Source organism: Etheostoma spectabile, chromosome 24 (genome assembly GCF_008692095.1).
Source record: "Etheostoma spectabile isolate EspeVRDwgs_2016 chromosome 24, UIUC_Espe_1.0, whole genome shotgun sequence".
Taxonomy (NCBI): Eukaryota; Metazoa; Chordata; class Actinopteri; order Perciformes; family Percidae; genus Etheostoma; species Etheostoma spectabile.
The window spans coordinates 7,621,238-7,640,925 of record NC_045756.1 but is presented as its reverse complement, the minus strand read 5'-3'; the positions used below and the strand labels follow the sequence as shown (position 1 = coordinate 7,640,925).

Sequence of the window (19,688 nt, the reverse complement as noted above, 5' to 3'; positions counted from 1 at the left end):
TCTTCATCCGCTTATCCGGTATCGGGTCGCGGGGGCAGCTATCGGGGTCGAGGGGTGACAGCAAGCTCCAGTAGGGGACCCCAAACTCCCTTTCCCGAGCCACATCAACCAGCTCGACGGGGGATCCCGAGGCGTTCCAGGCCAGGTTGGAGATATATCTCTCCACCTAGTCCTGGGTCTTCCCTGAGGCCTCCCCCAGCTGGACGTGCCTGGAACACCTTCCGAGGGAGGCCCAGGAGGCATCCTTACCAGATGCCGAACCACCTCAATGGCTCCTTCGCGCGAAAGGAGCAGCGCTCATTCCGAGCTCCTCTCGGATGACTGAGCTCACCCCCTAAGGGAGACGCCAGCCACCCTCCTGAGGAAACCCTTTCGGCCGCTGTACCCTGGATCTGTTCTTTCGGTCATGACCCGCCTTCATGACCAAGGTGAGGGTGGGGAACGAAAATTGCCGGTAGATCGAGAGCTTTGCCTTCTGGCTCAGCTTCTTTTCTCACAACGGTGCGATAAACGGATGTAAACCGACGGCTGCTCCGATTCTCCGCAATTCACGCTCCATGGTCCCCTCACGCGCAAACAAGACCCAAGGTACTAAACTCTTCACTTGGGTAAGGACTCACTCCCCACGAAGAAAGCATCCATCGGTTCCTGCTGAGAACCATGGCCTCAGAATTAGGGGGCTGTCCATATATCGTCCATAATATTACAAACAGGATTGGTGACAAAGCGCAGCCTGGCGGAGGCCAACCTCACCTGGAACGAGTCCGACTTCGGCTGAGAACCCGGACACAGCTCTCGCTTGGTCACAGAGATGGATGGCTAAGAAGGGACCCCTCACCCCATATTCCCGCAGCACCTCCCACAATTCTCCCGGGGGACCCGGTCATATGCCTTCTCCAGATCCACAAAAACATAGACTGGTTGGGCATACTCCCAGGCCCCCAAGATCCTTGCGAGAGTAAAGATCTGATCGTGTTCCACGCAAGGGAGACCGCATTGTTCCTCTTCAATCCGAGGTTAGACTATCGGCCGAACCCTTTCCAGCACCTTGGAGTGAGACTTTCAGGGAGGCTGAGAGTGTGGATACCTGTAATTGGCCACACACCCTCTCGTCCCCTTTGAAGAGGGGAACACCACCCCGGTTGCCACTCCTTAGGCACCGTCCCAGACTTCCACGCAATGTTGAGAGGCGTGTCAACCAAGACAGCCACACCCAGAGCACTTCAGCATTTCGGACGGATCTCAGCAATCCCTGGGCTTTTCGCTGTGGAGTGTTTAACTACCTCAGCGAATCACCAGGGAAATTGACGACAATCCCTCATCCTCAGCTCTGCCTCCACCAAAGAGGGCGTGTCATGGATTAGGAGTTCCTCAAGTGCTCTCACCGCCTATACCTCCTCAGTTGAGGTAAACGGTCCCACCCTTACTGTATACACATTGGATGATTCCTCGCTTCCCCCTCTGAGGTGGCGAACGGTTTTCCAGAGCACTGGTGCCAACCGAAAGTTTCTCATATCTTCTCCGAACTCTCCCACACCCGCTGCTTGCTTCTGTCCACAGCAGGAGCTGCAGCCCTTCGGGCCCGTCGGTACCGGCAATGCTCGAGGCTCAGGACAACATATCCGGAAAGACTCCTTCTTCAGTCGGACGGCTTCCTGACCACGGTGTCACACAGCAAAACTAAAGACCACAGCTCACGCCGAGCTAGCAATGGAAGCTTGAACATTGTCCACTCAGTTCAATGCCTCAGCCTCCACAGGGATGACGAAAAGCTCCGCGGAGGTGTGAGTTGAAAGTCCGTCGACAGGGGGCCCTCCAGACGTCCCAGTTTACCCGCACTACCCGTTTGGGTACAGGTCTGTCCAGAGTTTTCCCCCAGACCAACTCACCACCAGATGGTGATCAGTTGACAGCTCTGCCCTCTCTCACCCGAGTGCCAAAACATACGGCCTCAGATCAGATGACGATTATAAAATCGATCATTTACCTTTGGCTCGGGTGCTCTGGTACCAAGTACACATGAGCATCCCTATGTTCGAACATGTGTTGTGAGGACAATAATGACTAGCACGAGTCCAAAACAGACAAACCACTCGGTTTAGATCAGGGAGGCCGTTCATCCAAATCACGCCTCTCCAAGTATCTCCATCATTGCCCACGTGCATTGAAGTCCCCAGCAGAACTATGAGTCCCCACTGGAGCCCCATACAGGACTCCATTCAAGGTCCCAAGAAGGCGAATACATCCGAACCTTGTTGGTGCATATGCAAAACAACAGTCAGAGTTTTCACCCCCATCACCCGCAGGCGTAGGGAGGCAACCTCTCGTCCACCGGGGTAAACTCCAACGCAGGGGCTCAGCTGGGGGCTTGTGAGTATCCCCACACCCCCGGCGCCTCACCACCATGGGCAACTTGAGTAGGACAGAGTCCAACCCCTATCCAGGAGAACCGGTTCATAACCGAGACTGTGCGTAGAGGTAAGCCCCACCAGATCTAACGGTAGCACTCCACTCCCGCACAAGTTCCAGCTCCTCCCCACAGAGAGGTGACATTTATCGCAATTAACGGAAACAAGACATTTAGATACACTGTAATTTCCACTAGCGTAATGGCTGCCGCCATCAACATGGTTCTGCTTTGCCCTCAGAGTTCACTCTGCCATTTACTGTCAATGTCACCGCTAGTGGCAAGGAGTACATGAATTTACACCACTAGAGACTTTCTTAGCTGTAACTGCAGACAGTATAGGCATCTGAACGTGACCGAAATAGACAAGAAACTAAACTGTATTGAGGGAAAAACATATATTCACTGTTAACGTATAACCTCATATACTTTCTTAACGTTAGATTGGAGGTTGTGTGTGGTGCGGCGGAGAGGCGGAATTTACACAATTTTGTCATTTTCGTGTAAAATTCAACGGGCATACCTCCACCCTTCAAAATACGTCAAGCGGTGGCTCTGCCATTTATGTCCAGTCTGCTCAGACGTGTTCCACTGAGTTTCCAAAGCGGATTTGGACTAGTTCCTCTGGGGATCCAAAGTCACGCCCTTCTTTGCGCCATCAGCGGAAACAATCATACGCTGTTCTCATATACCCTGGAAATCTAGAGTTCTCATGAGATAATTTCAATTTGCTCAAGGAGTTACTCTGGCATTGAGTAATGCTGCTCATTAACTATGCCCTTGTAGCCGAGCTGCACCAATCACATCGGTGTATCTGATATAGGCAGGGCCAGAGGCAAGCTGCACCAATCACATCGGTGTTTCTGATATAGGCGGGGCCAGAGGCAAGCTTCTCCAATCACATGGTGTATCTGATATAGGCGGCAAGAGGCGAGCTGCACCAATCACATCGGTTTTTATAGGCGGGGCCAGAGGCGAGCTGCACCCATCACATCGGTGTTCTGATATAGGCGGGGCCAGAGGCGAGCTGCACCAATACATCGGTGTTCTGATATAGGCGGGGCCAGAGGCGAGCTGCACCGATCACATCGGTGTTTCTGATATAGGCGGGGCCAGAGGCAAGCTGCACCAATCACATGGTGTTTCTGATATAGGCGGGGCAGAGGCGAGCTGCACCAATCACAATGGTGTATCTGATGTAGGCAGGGCCAGAGGCAAGCTGAACAGATGACGACAGTTTAATCTACCAATTAGCCTCTGCTGGTGGCTAGCGTATAGGGCTCTGGATACGTCACCCATGTGTTGTTGTGATCGGTCATAGTTGTGTGCAGGGAGATTTTCAAATGCACAACAAAAACAGACGTTTGATTTGTTATTCGTTAAAACAAAGTAATCTGATTACAGTAAGTACAGTAGTCACTGCCACCAGGTGCACTAATTACTAAAATACTACTCGATTACAGTAAACTGACAAATTATGTATTCAAAAAATAAAGCAAAACTGGCGTAATGAAGTAAAAGAGCAACATTATGCAAACAGAGGTTTGCAAATCCTAAAAAAAAAAAAAAAAAGTTATGTGAAGTTTGATTTGTGTCTTTTACAGGCATCGACCAGGACGAGGAGCTTTTGCACCCCTAACGGAGGTGAGAAGTGAACTTGTTTTCCTGATGGATTTCATTTAAATTAAAGGTTGTTTTAGTCATCACAGTGCGATTTCTTCAGACCATCTAAAGCTGAAAAACGGCTTTTCAAGACTGCGTTTCCCCCTCTCATTCCCCTGCTCGGCGTTTCGAGCCCCCTGGTTCTGAGATAAGATGCTAACGTAGTATGTAACTCACCCACCATCTTTTCCTAGAACTATCCTTTTCTTGTGCCAAATGTCAGTTAAACGTACGTTCCGACCCAGAGCGTCAAAAGTCCCGCCATGAGTCCCTACCAAGCACGTCTAAATTTGACGCTATAGGACACTTTTTGTGGTCAACAAAATGCTAAAGGCATCTCACCAAGCGTTGCTTTTTTACGTAATGGGAGTGAAAATGTGTAAAAAGTTCCATAAAATCTTTTACTGATCTCCTGTCCCAACATATTTAACTACTTCTAGGGATCGTCTGCATCGCGCTCCTGCTGGTTATCTGCATCATATGGTTGTTGCTGTGCATTTGTCCAGACATAAAGGTCGTACATCACCACGAGATGGACGACGAGGATATGGACGACGAGGAGTCCGTCGGCTCTGATACGGCGCTCCAAAGCAGGGGACCCTGGAGACCAAAGAGGATATAAGACAAAAACAGAAAGGATGAAGAGCTTTTGTACACGAGGAGCGCATTTTTACAAAAAGGAGCCAATTTCCAAAAGCTGCGCAAGCAACTTTGCACTTCGATGCCACCAAAGGCTGCAAGACGAACTTCAGTGACATTATTGGATGAAAGTCAGTAATTGATGAATAAATGATAAGAAGTGAATGGATGTGCACCTGTTGCATTGTGACCCTCACGCAAGATATACAATCTTTCTGAACAAATTTCTTATGTCAGGGTACAGTTGGATAACCGGTTATTCATTTGGAATTAGAACATGAAAAAACACGTGTATGTGTAATTTGTTCCTACAGAAGAGGGATTAGGGCCACGGGGGAAAAAGTTTAAGTTTGACTTTATTCTTGAATTCTGACTTAATCTCAGAATTCTGACTTTATGTCAATTAAAGTTTAAAGTTCTGAGACTAAAGTCAGATTTTTGAGCATTTCAAGTCAGAATTCTGAGATTAAAGTCAGTGTCAAAATCGAGTTAAAGAAGAATTCATTTAAGTCAGAATTTGAGTTTAAAAGTCAGAATCTGAGTTTAAAGTCAGTGTCAGAATTCTGAGATGATTAAAGTCAGAATTCTGAGTTTAAAGTCAGTGTCAAATTCGAGATTATAGCCAGAATTCTGAGATTAAAGTCAGATTCTGAGTTTAAATCAGTGTCAAATTCGAGTTAAACAGAATTCTGAGTTTAAAGTCAGATTCTGAGATTAAAGTCAGTGTCAGAATTTGAGATAAGTCAGAATTCTGAGTTTAAAGTCAGTGTCAAAATTGAGATTATAGCCAGAATTCTGAGATTAAGTCAGAATTCGAGTTTAAAGTCAGTGTCAAAATTCTGAGTTAAGCCAGATTCGAGATTAAAGTCAGAACTCAAATACATTTTCACCAGTGGTCCTAATCCTCTTCCGATGTTCCAAAATGCAAAAAACATCACAAAAAAAAAACGTTTTGGTGTCAGAGAAAAAACAGAGCTAAAAATCAATCAAAAGCCGCCTGTTCTTGTTTTGTTTTGGCAATTCTTTTATGGTGATCCTTTGGGTTGAAGAATGAAAAAGTCTGTGTTCAATTTGTTTTCTCGTTTGAACCAAATTCAAAACACAACCTAAGGTCTTTTGTTGTTTTTATTTAAAGAAAGAAATCAAGACAGAGGACAGGAAGTAGTAAAAGTTAATAGATGAAAAATAAATCAAATCAATCATCCAACTAATTTGCTTTTGCATTGCCTCGCACTAATCTGGATCTATAAAATCTGGGAAATAAAATCCTGAAATTGATCTTTTAAAGAGACCCTATTATGCTTTTTTATTTTTTTCGTACATCAAAGCATGTAAACTATGTAGTTCGACACCAAAAGTACAATGGACTTGTCTTGGACTCGACAAAGGTGGTCTGACTATAGCCCTGGGGCAAACCATTGGACTAGGGTGCTGTCAATGACCAGTACATTCATTGGCTCAGAGGACTATCACTTGGCGGCCTCTTCTGCCAGTCTTCCCAGTCCTTGTCACATGACCATCTATCCAAAACTCTGTTACCATGGCACCAGCATTGGAATCTTGGAATTTTTTTAAGTGGCAGACTAAGGACTAGACCACAGACTAGTATAGAAAAATGTGTATTGTATTCAGAGTAGCAATTAGTTTCAATGAAAAGAAACTAAAAATGAATGTGATGTGTTTTATTTAGCATAATACATTGTAATCTATCCTATCCAATATTTCTTATATTCCTAAGAATATTTCTATGCTTATTCTGATTAAAATGTCCCCCTCTGTGCCACCCCACTTAAAAAAATCCTGCAATCGCTGCAGATAATAACTAAATTAATAAGTATGTTGAGGTCAGAGCTTTGCCTCACATTGTTCCGAAGGCGTACTATCGGCCACGTGTCCTGAATCTGGTCCTGTTAAAAACTGAAAGACTTTTCCTCTGGACAAACTTTTTTAGAGACTTAAGATGGGCCGATACCATTTTAATTCCCGATATCAATCCAATACCTTAACTTGTCGTGGGCCGATAGCGAGTACCGATGCGCGATACTAGTGGTCATATTTATGTTTCATCCGCTGTATCTACTATCCTGAATGCGTGTGTGTGATATGATTTCTATCTTTATTATTGGGTCTGGCTCAGGTTAAACTCAGAACTTTATTTTATAATCCAGTTTGAAAGTCATAATGGCAAGAAAACATGAACAAAAACTTTAAAGTGTATTTTCTTCGGGGCTAAATACATGCTATGGGATCGAGCAATAAATTCAGTACTTTCTGATAATCATACCAGCATTTTAGGCGTACTAAGACTTTCCGACACTTTCTAACCCAGACTTCATAACACACTGTTCTGAATCAGCTGTGAGGAATAATAATGGGTGTTTGATCATTTGTCAACTGAATTCAACCCATGCCATGTTTGTCTGCATTTCTTTTTAATTTTAGAGCTCTTCTTAAAGTTTATATTAAAAGACTGAAAAGTACTAGATTAGAAGGTGGAGAGGCTTTTTTAGAGCTTCAAAACACCAAGAGAGATAAAAGAAAGGAAGAAAGTCAATACTTAGTTGCAATAATTCATGTTTTCTAAAGCATAACAATGAATTGTACTGTGTTAAAATCTGGTTTACTTATTAAAATGTCTTCTTTTACTTATTGACCATTCTAATAAGTTACATCATTTTGTTGTTGTGTTTCATTCATCATAATGGATTTAAACTCTACCTAGTGTCCAGAAAAAAGCACTGCGTCCATGAAAAAAAATAGTTGTTGTGCATTTGAAGGGGAAATTTGGGGGGTAATTCAATAAACAGAAAAACGTTCAACACCTTCCAACATACATAAAAACATAACACCCACTTGAAATGTACGTGTAAAATTAAACAGATCCACACTGTAAAAAGTGCTTAGGGTGTACTTAAAATACCAGTGAACTAAGTCAACTAAATTATTACAATAAATGAGTTTAACAAAATCTTCGGACTGTGCAGCCAATGAACAATAATATTTTTACCTACAACTAATTCCCAAGTATTATAAGAACTAATATCAAGTTTTTCTAACGATGTCTTATAAACTAATTACCAATTTTTACAACAACTAATGTTTTGTGTATTTTTACAGTGTATAGATTCATATATTAACAAAGTGGACATTAAAAAGACAAACACATCCTTAGTGTCCTGGTCCTGATTTATTTATTTATTTTTTTTTGAAAATGTATTTTAAATCTCTGAGTAAGCTTGGACATAGTAGACACACAACTTAATGATTAATTACCTGTACAATGAGGAGAAGTATCTGTATTCTGATAGAGCTAAACCCACCAGACTCCATTAAAAAAGCAATACTTTTGTGTGTATAGAGCCAATTATTCACATGTAAATCTGTTAACTATGTGTTGATTTCAACAAAATAAGAGTTATGATGGTTGGAAAAGTGGAAAGACAAAACAAAAGTATTTAATAGTTTTTTGTTTCTGTCGACTTGTGTGTCTTATGATGATAAATTATGTTTATTTACATGGAGTTTGGTGGGTTAACGAACGCATGTTTAAAAAAAAAAGGATCTACCATTTAACAGAAAGGTAGACCTCTTAGAAATCCTTTCCATAAGACTCTTAGATTATTAATCTGAGCTTGTCAGAGGCAAAACAAGCACTTGTGTGGGCGTTAATGGAAGGTGTGTAATTGACCAATAACTTACGTTGCAGCTTATTGGCTGCTGTGAAAGCAGCGATCTCGCTGAAGAGGACAAAGATTGTTGTTCCCATCAGTCCCTTAAGACACAGACACAGGGAAATAAGGTCCAGGTTGTAAAAAAACTGAAGTTTTCCTTTAATGTTAAACTTTAACTTGTGAAACAGAAAATGTGAAACTTAAAACAGAAACTGAGACCCCAATCTGTCATTGTTTTTTTTTTTTTTATGTACTTGTTTTATCCAATAATGGATGTAGTGGTAAAATCTACACAAAAGTATTAGAAACAAAGTGGCTATACCGTCATTGTTATACTGTATATCTATGAAAAGTATAACATGTAAGCTTAATCTGAAAGGTAATTACAGCTCTTAAAAAATAGGAAGGAGTAGAAAGTATCAGTAAATAAAAATACAGTACAGTAAAGAGTACCTAACATTTGTGTGGGTGGGTGGAAAGACGTGGTACTGTAATACCACCAGTGGCCTGCAGAGGGAGCTGTTGGACCAAAGCAAGTTCGCAGCAAACAGAAACTATTAGACAGATTTATGATCAATAACAATAAATTATTGTTAAGTTTGATCTTTTGAGTACAAAAAATACATCTGGAATCTGGCGCGTCGGAGGGAATACTAAAGTCAAAAGTTGAAAAGAAACTCCCTGACTTGCAACAACAAAATTATATTAGGCCACTACCAGTCCTAGACCATTATGGAAACATTAAGGAAGGGAGTTCTTTGCAACTTTGAACGCTTTTCAAAACTTAAAATTTCAACATGAATACAACTTTATTAGCAATTATAAATCAGCCGATTGGTGAAAACCCCCCAATAATGATAGGCTTAAAATCCTATCAACAATTGTTTCATAGCTTAGTTTTCAGGCACTCAAAAGGTTTGCAAAAAAGGCTTTAGGGTTTATTGTAGGTCCAGTTAAATATGCCAATAATGTTATAAAATATGGTAGGGGGTTATGATCTTTCTCTCTCTCTACGATAGGGGGCCTTGGCTTAAAAGACCCTGAAATACGGGAACACCTTAAATCAAAAATAACTTAATTTGCGTTTCCGAGCCCTAACCGGAGACATTTGGAAACCTTCTGACCATTTTTTTTTTTTTAAATTTTTTTTACAGAACATGAGTCACAGTTGTGTTTTAGTTTTTAACATTTAAACTGTATCATTTGTGCTCCCATTTTTTTTGACATTTGTCATTTTTGTCAACATTTTCTAAGTTGTTTTCTATAGTCTATTAGATCGTTTTAAATAATAGGCCTAACAGAATATTTTCTGAAGCTACTGTAGCTAGGTTTTAACTAGGGGCTAATTCCAGGTGAAGAGCTGCCACAACTTTTAGTTTTTTCGTTATTCTACAGATTTCTTTCTTAGAGTGTGGTGTTTGTAATCCTTGTTACAGGAACAGGGACTCATGTTTCTGCTGAGTGGCAGGGTAACATTGTGTGTCTGTGTGTGTGTGTGGTGTGGGGGGGGGGTAATAAACCCACAAATTAAAACCATGCGGTGCCTGTTAATTAACTGCCTTTCAACCAAACACAACAACACACACACCCTGGATGTATTAAGACACACACACACCACACACAAAAATATGCACACATCATGGCAGACTTATGACACTGAGTGGGCAAAAAAATAACCAAACCATTCAGGTTGCTACGGAGACAATACAGCAAATAACTAACTTGCGTGCAAAGTTACAAATGAATTAAGTGTTTTCTTGGCAAGTCAATCCACGTACAGTCAATTTCAATTAAATAAAAAACCCTGGAGGGATCCAGAGGCAGTTGCAAGGTACCAAGGGCCCAAGGGCCCAAAGGCCCGAAGGGCCCGAAGGGCTGCAGTCTGAAAGAGGCCAAAGCAACGGGTGTGAGAGAAGTTCGGAGAAAAACCATTCGCCCCCTCAGGAGGGGGGAGCAGGGCACCATGCAAGCTGTGTACAGCAAGGATGGGATCTGTTGACCTCAACTGAGGAGGTAATAGGGCGGTGGAAGGAGCACTTTGAGGAACTCCTGAATCCAGCTGACAAGTTCTCGTGGGGGGCAGAGCTGGAGGAGATGATTGTCGTCAGTTTCCCTGGTGGAGGTTGCTGAGGTAGTCAAACAACCCACAGCGGCAAAGCTCCAGGGATTGATCCTGGTAAAGTCTACCGAGGTGCTGGAAAGGAGGGGTGGCCAATAGTCGAACCTCGGATTGAAGAGGAACAATGCGGATTCCATCCTGGCGTGGAACAAGGATCAGATCTTCACTCTTGCAAAGGATCCTGGAGGGAGTCTCATGTGTTTTGTGGATCTGGAGAAGACGTATGACGGGCCCAGGGAGATACGTGGGAGGTGGTGCGGGAGTATGGGGTGGGGGGTCTTTCTCAGGGCCATCGATCATCTGGACCAAAGTGAGAGCTGTGTCCGAGTGCTCTCAGTAAGTGCGGACTGGTTCCAGGTTCTGGAGGGTTGGCCTCTGCCAGGGCTGCGCTTTGTCACCAATCCGTTGTGATATGATGGACAGGACATGGAGGCGTAGTCGGGGGGGAGGGGTTGCAGTTCAGTGGGCCGGGATCTCATCGCTGCTTTTGCCAGACCAGGCACATGCAAACACACACACACACACACACACACACACACACACACACACACACACACACACAGTGAATAAAGAAGTGCCTCAGTTTGCTTGTCACAAAATGAAAACACTCACAGTAAAGTACCTTGAAGAAGTAATTGAGTGAGTGTTTATCACCGTGTATTTAGACTAAAACAGCTGTAAAATGCAGATGTTGTTTCACTACAAAACTCCCAGCGAGCGCCCCGAGGGACCACGGAAACACGGACTAGAGACTCTGAGCAGACGTTGAAAAGACTAAAGTCTGACACCTCTACATCTGAAGACTATCACTATCTGACGTTAAAGACATATATGTAAAGACTGGGGACCTTGCAAGGGTACGTACTTTACTTGACCTCCGGTTGTCTTCCCATAGACCAACATTTAGTTTTTAAAGTTAAAACTCCTTAAGACACTTTTGACTTTTCCAAAGTTCTCTCACTTTTTCAATGTCTTTGTGGATTATTTTTGCATTTTTTGTTTGTTTTTCCCTACATGTCTGTCACTTCTTTCAGTGTTGCAACAGAGTACTTTTACTGATGTAAAGGATCTGAATACTTCTTCACCACTGTCCATTAACACACCGTCGAGGAAGCTTGGAGGCTCCGCGAGGTGGGACTATACCTGGGACGTCACTCATCAGTTTACAGCACCGAGTCAGCGAGGCAAACAAGAGCTCTAATCGTTTGTGAGGAAAGAAATCAAGATTGAAGTACAGTGGGAATGTCCCGGAGAGCTGGTATTTCTCGTCTCTCTCAGAGGAGGGAGGTTTTGGCGGCGTCGAGTTCCAACACTTGGCAGTCCCACAACATCTTACTGGAATGTGAAAATCTAAACCAATTTAACAAGCGACTTACTTTTGAGTAAAAAAAGCTGGCTGTAGGGTCTGCTCTTTTCCTGCGGGGACTCTCTGTTTCCATCACTTTCCAGTTTTTTATCAGACTACTGTACATGATACGTGTACCCGGGGTTACTTTACTGTTGCAGGGGGGTCGTGAAAAGACTAGCTCAGCTACTTGGAAATGGAAAATATGATAGAGGGTTTTTTCAACACCATTCGGCAGGCTGGGGGACCAAATTATGTTAAAAAAAAACTCATAAAGTGACAATTTTTTTTCAGTGGTTGTGAGGATCAATATGAGAGAGACATTTGGGAATCATGATCATTGTTTAGGTAGGCCAACATTAAACCACGCTTTTATTAATTACATTGGTAAGCTAAAGGACTTTGGAGCTGAGATTTTTTTCACATGCAAGAAAAAAAAAAAGATTTGAGAGAAAAAAAGTTTGAGAGAAAGAGCTATCACACTGATACACTGACTCAAATTGTTTTTTTAATCTCAAATATCTATTTTTGCTATCAGTTCTTTTTCCTTGCATGTAATAAAGAAACGATTCTAGCCCATGCAGGACACGTCTTTCAAAAACCTGCGCAAAGGAGAAAAAAGAAAGAAATGAATGCGTCATTATAGCCAGAACTTCTGGAAATGTACTTCCGAATGTGTCTCTGTCCCAGCTCATTTCAAACCAAACTGACGCCCATGCCAACAACTCATCGTTTTCAACCGTTCAGAAAATCCACCGTGGCTGCTTAAAAAATAATAGAAAGCCATCACACAAAGGCAATAAAGAATAAATGAGACTTTTTGCGTCAATATCAGAACGCACCCGGGCACGAGTTGTTGTTGATGGGAGTGAGAACGTGGTTGCCTGGAGATCCCTCGCTCCTCGCGGCAGGAATAACAGCTTTCAACGAAAAGAGGGACAGGAACTTCTGGTTCAAGCGAAGGAGCGATGACATGTCAAATAGGAGAACTTGGATTCAGCCACGCACAGCTCGCCCAGCCAGTGCGTGAATGCAACGTGGGGGGTTTGCGGTCCACGTAGCAACGTTAAGGGTCCAAATATGATCAAATCAGCGTTGACGAGGGGGTAAAACAGGATCTAGTTGGTACCCCTGATTTGAGGCCCATCCTGAAAAAGTCCTGGAAAAGTGTCCACAGTAAAAATTGAGAACAGAGAAAGAAGAGAGAAGGTTTTATTTGAAGGGTGACTGAGTTCATTGCCGTCGTCACATCGTCGTGATGTGTGTGTGTGTGTGTGTGTGTGTGTGGTGTGGTGTGTGTGTGTAGGAAGGGGTGATGTTAATCAACCCCAGATGAGCAAAGCGGCCAGACGAGTCGAGTCACTGTGTGTGGGGTTTTGGAGGACGGTCCTCGGGCCAAACTCCGCCAGCCCAGAGTGTTATATGCTGCGCACACCACACACACACACCACACAACACACACACACACACAGTGAAGTCACCGTCTGAGAAAGTGGGGACAGAGAGGGACAAGACGGGACTTGCGTGTGAATGGAGCTCACTGTGGGATGTCACTAAACACACATCTGTGGATTGGATGTAAACGTCCCGCTTCAAATGCAACCAATCAGGACTCATTTATCAGAAGCTACGCATAGATAGACGCTTAGAAATATAAGGAATAGAATAGAACAACACAATGTATTTTGCTAAAAAAAATTACATTATCAAATTCCTTGTCTCATTGTTAAACAAATGGCATGAAATCACAGACTTTTTTTGAAGTTTTTTTGGTTTTTTTCAAACAAATAGAAAAAGTGCAAAAAAAAAGTACACTACACACACGAAGAAGACACAGTGCACCTTTTCCATAATCCATAAACCAAACAAGGAGAGGAACTACAGGAAGGGGGAGACAAGGCGAATCCATATTCAGCTGTAAGTCCAGCATTTTGAGTGTTAGACAGCGGAGGTCACAGGTCATTCAGAATCCACATGGGAAATTCACATTGAATTGTCTTTCATCCTTTTTGCTTTATGAGTTAGAATCAACAACACTAAATAAAAGGTAACATAGGAATCTATAAGATGGACAGATCTCCCCGTGCTCACTGGATATGGTTAAAACAGGTTTGTTTAAAGCCATCTGGCCCTCCGTGTTGCCAGATCGGAGTAAATAAAGTCGGTGAGTCATGAATTATCAAAACCAAAAGGAATGATGAAATACCTACCAAAATAATGGAGTTTTTTCAGTCTGATGAAACACTAAGACAGCCCACCAACATCTCTGACAGGAGCAGCGGGTGTGAAAACTGAAATCTGACGGGGATCAAGTTTTGTGTCTCCCGCAGAGAAAAAAAAGAGCCGAGGTTCGTCCAAATAGAATTTTTGGTTACTCTTTGGATCAGATTGAAAGATTTGTGATGGATGAAGGCTTAGCAGCACCGCACTGTGTTCTTTTTCTCCTCAGGAGTTGAGAAACACGTTGTTTCAATCACTACAACACCGGTTTTCATTTTCCAGAAGCTTTTTATTATTTATTTTTAACGTTGGCCCAAGTGTGATGTCATCAAAACTTCAGGGTTTGGAAAAGGACGGCCGCTGGCGCAAACGTTTCCCAGCATGCTCCGTAGTACACATGCAGGGATGGGTGAAAGCTCTTCCAAATAAATACAGAACACGAAAACAAATTCTCCGCGTCTACGTTGGTTTTATTCAACCTCCATTTATCACGGGGAGGTTTGCCGAAGCACATTCGCTCTTTCTCAACAATGCCGTGATAAACCACACTGTTGCCGGGCAACTTAACGGAAGTTAAGTGTCTTGTTCAAGGGTTTAACTGGTGGGGTCTGGAGAGTGTTGCTGCTTTACATAAAGGGTGCAGTTCACCACAAAACATATAACAGGGGTGGAAGAAGTATTACAAGCCTTAGTAGTAAAAATACTATTACTACAGTTGAAAAAAAGAACTCAGTACATTGAAAGTGTGGTACTCAGTGCTGGATAAATCCTCATCTTATAGAAAACTTTTGGACGTAAGCGTCAAAAAAAACTTTTAAAAGTTTCAAATGTGCATTAGACGTCCAAAAAAGCGTACATAAAGTTTCAAAAGCATCCAAAAAGCTCTTCGTATCGTAGGTTGTGTTTAAAACGGATTGATTGCAGCAACTGAGTGAGTGCCTTCTCTCCTTTGTGTTGTTTGCCAAATTAAGACCAAAGACAGGAGATTTCTTTTGTCTGGACTACTTTGTTACTCTCATGTGGACCTTTCTTTCTGGCGCTCGGGCAAACCTCTAAAGTCCTTCTCATGAAACGCTAGCTCTGTGATACTGACGAGCAGTGGACGTGTGTGGGAAGTTTGTATCCGAGGAATGGAGCGGGGAGGAAGGGATCCATCATATTCCTCATAAATTTACTTTGTGGTCTTTCGCTGGTGAAGAACAGAAGCTCACAGGCTGAGTTATTCTCTCGAGTCAGAGCAAAACTACATTTACATCGCTATGTTTGGTTTTTAAAGCAGGTTTTGAGCCAAAAGTGATCTTGGAGCACCGAGTGGTTTTATCTCCAGTAGAATAACTAATCTCTGGGGCGTGTAGCTTTAGAAACATTGCCAGGGGGAATGAGAGGGGACACCAGAGAGGAGGAATGAGAGGGGAAACACCAGAGCAGCGGAATGAGGGGGGACACAGAGCAGGGGGAATGAGGGGGGGACGCCAGAGCAGGGGGAATGAGAGGGGGAACACCAGAGCAGGGGGAATGAGAGGGGAACACCGAGCAGGGGGAATGAGGGGGGAACGCCAGAGCAGGGGGAATGAGAGGGGAACACCAGAGCAGGGGGAATGAGGGGAACACCAGAGCAGCGGAATGAGAGGGGGACGCCAGAGCAGGGGGAATGAGGGGGAACGCCAGAGCAGGGGGAATGAGAGGGGGGACACACCAGAGCAGGGGGAATGAGGGGGGAACGCCAAGAGCAGGGGGAATGAGGGGGAACGCCAGAGCAGGGGGAATGAGAGGGGAACACCAGAGCAGGGGGATGAGAGGGGAACGCCAGACCAGAAAAGGGGGAATGAGGGGGGAACACCAGAGCAGGGGGAATGAGAGGGGGAACACAGAGCAGGGGAATGAGAGGGGGAACACCAGAGCAGGGGGAATGAGAGGGGGAAACGTAGGCACTGTTCTTTGTCTGGAGCTTAGCGCGCCAAAGAGGATTGTGATTGGTTTTTAAGAAATGCCGATAAACCAGAGCATGTTTTTCCCCATCCAGGAATGCTGTGTGGACCCCGCCAGACTTCCTCCGCCGCACTGTGGAGGAAGGTTGGCAATGCGAGACTGCTGCAGCGTTCCAGACACAGTTTTTAGCCCCTTAAGTTAGGACTCACAACGGGTAGCTTTCCAGGCAAAGTCACAACAACCCTTCAGCTAGGCTACGCTGACGTTAGCTAGCGCTAGCTGATACTGTAGTAGGCCACAATCGTATGTGTATTGTGTGTGGAGAATATGTGAAATTACATGTCTATTCATTTTATTTCTTCCGTTAATAATCCTATTGGTCTGACCCATCAGCTTTCATACAATAGGTTGGTAGCGATGGTTGGGCTAGGCAACGGACCATGAGTGGTGAAGGTTAGAAGAGCCCATTGGTCAGGTGAACGGACCTGTACAAAATGGGCTTACGTTACGGGGAATTTGGACACAAACTGCAAAACGGTGCAGAGATGTGGGATTAGGCTGGATAAACATTAGAAATAGAAAAAAAGTAATTTTGCTGTTATTGTTGATTCAGATTTTAGATTATGGGAGGTGATCCACTAAGCCTAGAAGTCAACTTTGAGTCAGGCCCTTCAAACTGGACTCTCTATGTCATATCACATTGATTGCATAATTGCGATTATGATTTGCAAACGAGATGAAGGTTATCGAGTTCATGTGCAGCTTACGCCGGATAACTCTTCCCCAAACAAATGTCTACAACCAGACTGCGTGGCCAAACGAGCGTTTTAATGAGGGGGGGTTCAGCTGGGGTGAGTGTGCGGTTATAAATAGAACCAAGGTTGTCAGAGGCTGCTGCATAAAGTACAGTGTGGGAGGCTGTTGGGTCAGAGGTCCAGACGTTTCAATGAGAGGAAACGATGAGCAGGACAACAGTCAAGCTGCCTGTCTGTGGGAGGGCAAAAACACACAACTTATCCTCATTTAGTCGAAACAAGCAAACAGGTCTGTCAGTTCCTGGTCCTGCACTGCAACTCATTCTCACTCCCAATCGCGTCAAAGAGTAAACCTGGGTCAGGTGCCTTTGGTGTTTGTTATGGACCAATAAAGTTCCTTTAGCGTCATATTTAAAGCACTTGGTTGGGAATTTTGGTGGTCACTTTTGATGCTATGGTTACGGGACTGTGTGTCACTTTTTGACGCTATGGTTTGGGACTGTCTGGTCACTTTTTGACGCTATGGTTTGGGAGTCTGCGGGTCTCTGGTGGTCAACTTTTTGACGCGGTGGGTAGGGATACTTGGGACCCTATCGTGCACCCGACTAAGTGTCTTTGCTTTTTAAGGACTGTCAGTGCGCACGTTGTTAAATAGCAAATACACCTGCGGCCATCTGTGCGCCCATGGGGGTGCTGGTCTTACAGGGGGTGTGTCAGGTGCGTTCTGGGCGTAGGCATCTTGTGGCAGCAGGAAGTGATCTCACCATTGACCAACAAAAACTGGTCTGAAGTCAATAACGCAGTAATTAGTTAAAAAAAATGCTCCTGGGTTTTATGCACAGCGTGGCACCTATGCTTGTACAACACACACACACAACACACACACACACACACACACCAAGAGTAGGCATAAAATATGTACGGTGTAAATCTCCATCATATAGAAATGCACCAAGGTCCAAACGAGGCGGCTTTTAAAGGAATGGGGAGGACTCTGATTGGTTGATTGCATGTTACCCGAACACACCTGCTTAAGGGAGACACTAAGTACAGCCCTTTTGAACCATGCGCCCGACTCCTGACCTCTTTCTGCAGTCAAACTAGACAAAAGAGGATTGTGGACACGCCTTAGAACACTCTGCGCCAGGCGCTCTGGGCTTAGGTTGTAAATCACGGCCTTGGTCACTTTTGGGACATAAGTTTAATGGAGGGTGTTCAAGAAGTGAAGGGAGCGTCCATATGATTACAATTCACCTGAAGGGATCATGAATGTCCTTCTGATATTTCGCTGTAAACCAAAGTGGAGGAGACCTACAATTTACCTAAGGGTTTGCAGTTCAACAGCTGCATATCCCTGGCTAGCGTACTCCTGTGTCAAACAAAGAAGTGAACAATGTCCTTCATCAAAGACATTAGTCAGAGCTTTTTTATGAAGCTGAACTTAATCCAAAAAAAACAAAAAACAGCAGTCACTAAGATGCTTGGGACTATTTCCTCTCCAGCACAGTGGGCTGTAACATTGAAAACAGTCTAGTGTTAATAGATGTACGAACACACATGGTTTATTTAGGATTTTTTAAAATATTCCACGTTCTGCCGGCTAATCATGTAAACAGTGACTAATCGAAAGGCCATAAGAACATGAGGGACTCATCGCTGTCTAGTGAACAGGACGATAACAAAGACCAATCAGCACTATAATTACAGTTTTCGCAGCATTTTTCATTTTTTATGAAAACAAATAGGACACTTTTTTAGAGTCAGAGAAAGTGGAATGAGGTTAATGACTGTACTGATGACAGAAGATGCTAAGACAGAAAGATATCTGACTTTATAGGCTGCTGTGAGAAAAAATAAGGATTCAAGGCTTGCCTTTGGAACTTGGTTATGTATAATGGGAACACCATATCTTATTTTCATGGGAAGATATGCAAATTTTGCACATGTTATACTGTAAATCTGCTCTGTAAAAGTTCAATTGGTTTCTCTCACGTCAAAGAGTCTAATCGTGAAACTGGGTTTTAAGCAGATGCTACAGTGTAAACACATCTGTGAAGCATCTTATAAAAAACAACCAAAACACAGTAAATAAATAAAAGGCACAATGAACTGCGCCACAAAATTTCTACACAATGAGACATATCCAGGGATCTTTCTTTAAATACAGTAAATTCTGGGATACAGTGTTGATGTCAGCCAAAATCCCCATAATGCATTTGAAAACATTAACTGTAAATTTACAGAAATAAGGCAGCAGCTTCGCTAGAAACTGTTTATTTACTAGTCTGGAAATCCAGACCCAAACCACCCATGTGATTGGTGCAGCTTGCCTATGGCCCCGCCCTATATCAGATACACCGATGTGATTGGTGCAGCTCGGCCTAAAAGGGCATAGTGAATGAGCAGCATTACCCGATGCCAGAGTAACTCGCTGAGCAAATTCAACTGGTGCTCTGCGAGAACTATGGATTTCAGGGTATTTATTTAAAGGTTTTAAAGTGTAAGGTATTTACTGTAAATAGACAGTTTATATTACTGGTGGCAGTGTATCCACACCTTTCCTTATTTTCCCAAGATGCACGCATTAAACCTCATGCCATCAGATGGAACTCAAGGAACCACACGCCAAATAGGAAATTGGTGGTGTCTGTCGCTCTGAAAACATTCCTCCATAAATTTGAAGTACACATGACACAAAAAAATAGGAGATGGATGGGCTAACTTACTGTAAACTTGGCCAGGTTGGTCAGTGGGTAGGGCAGGCACACATTATACTGAGAGGTTTATTCGCCGAGGTCTGGGGTCGAGTCCAACCTGGCATTTCCCTTTCTCAACCTAGTTGTCCTATCAAATAAAGGCAAAAAAGTCAAAAAATATAATCTTTAAAATAATACTTTAGAAAGCTTTGAAAAGCTAGTTTGCTGGATACGTAAAAGTCAAA

At 43.5% G+C, this 19,688-nt stretch overlaps 1 protein-coding gene across 2 annotated transcripts in view; it reads left to right on the top strand.

Annotated features, from left to right (window-relative positions):
* Nucleotides 1–19,688, top strand: part of LOC116674065 (cell adhesion molecule 1) — a 28,682-nt gene that overhangs the window by 5,907 nt on the left and 3,087 nt on the right. The gene's annotated exons all lie outside the window — the stretch shown is intronic.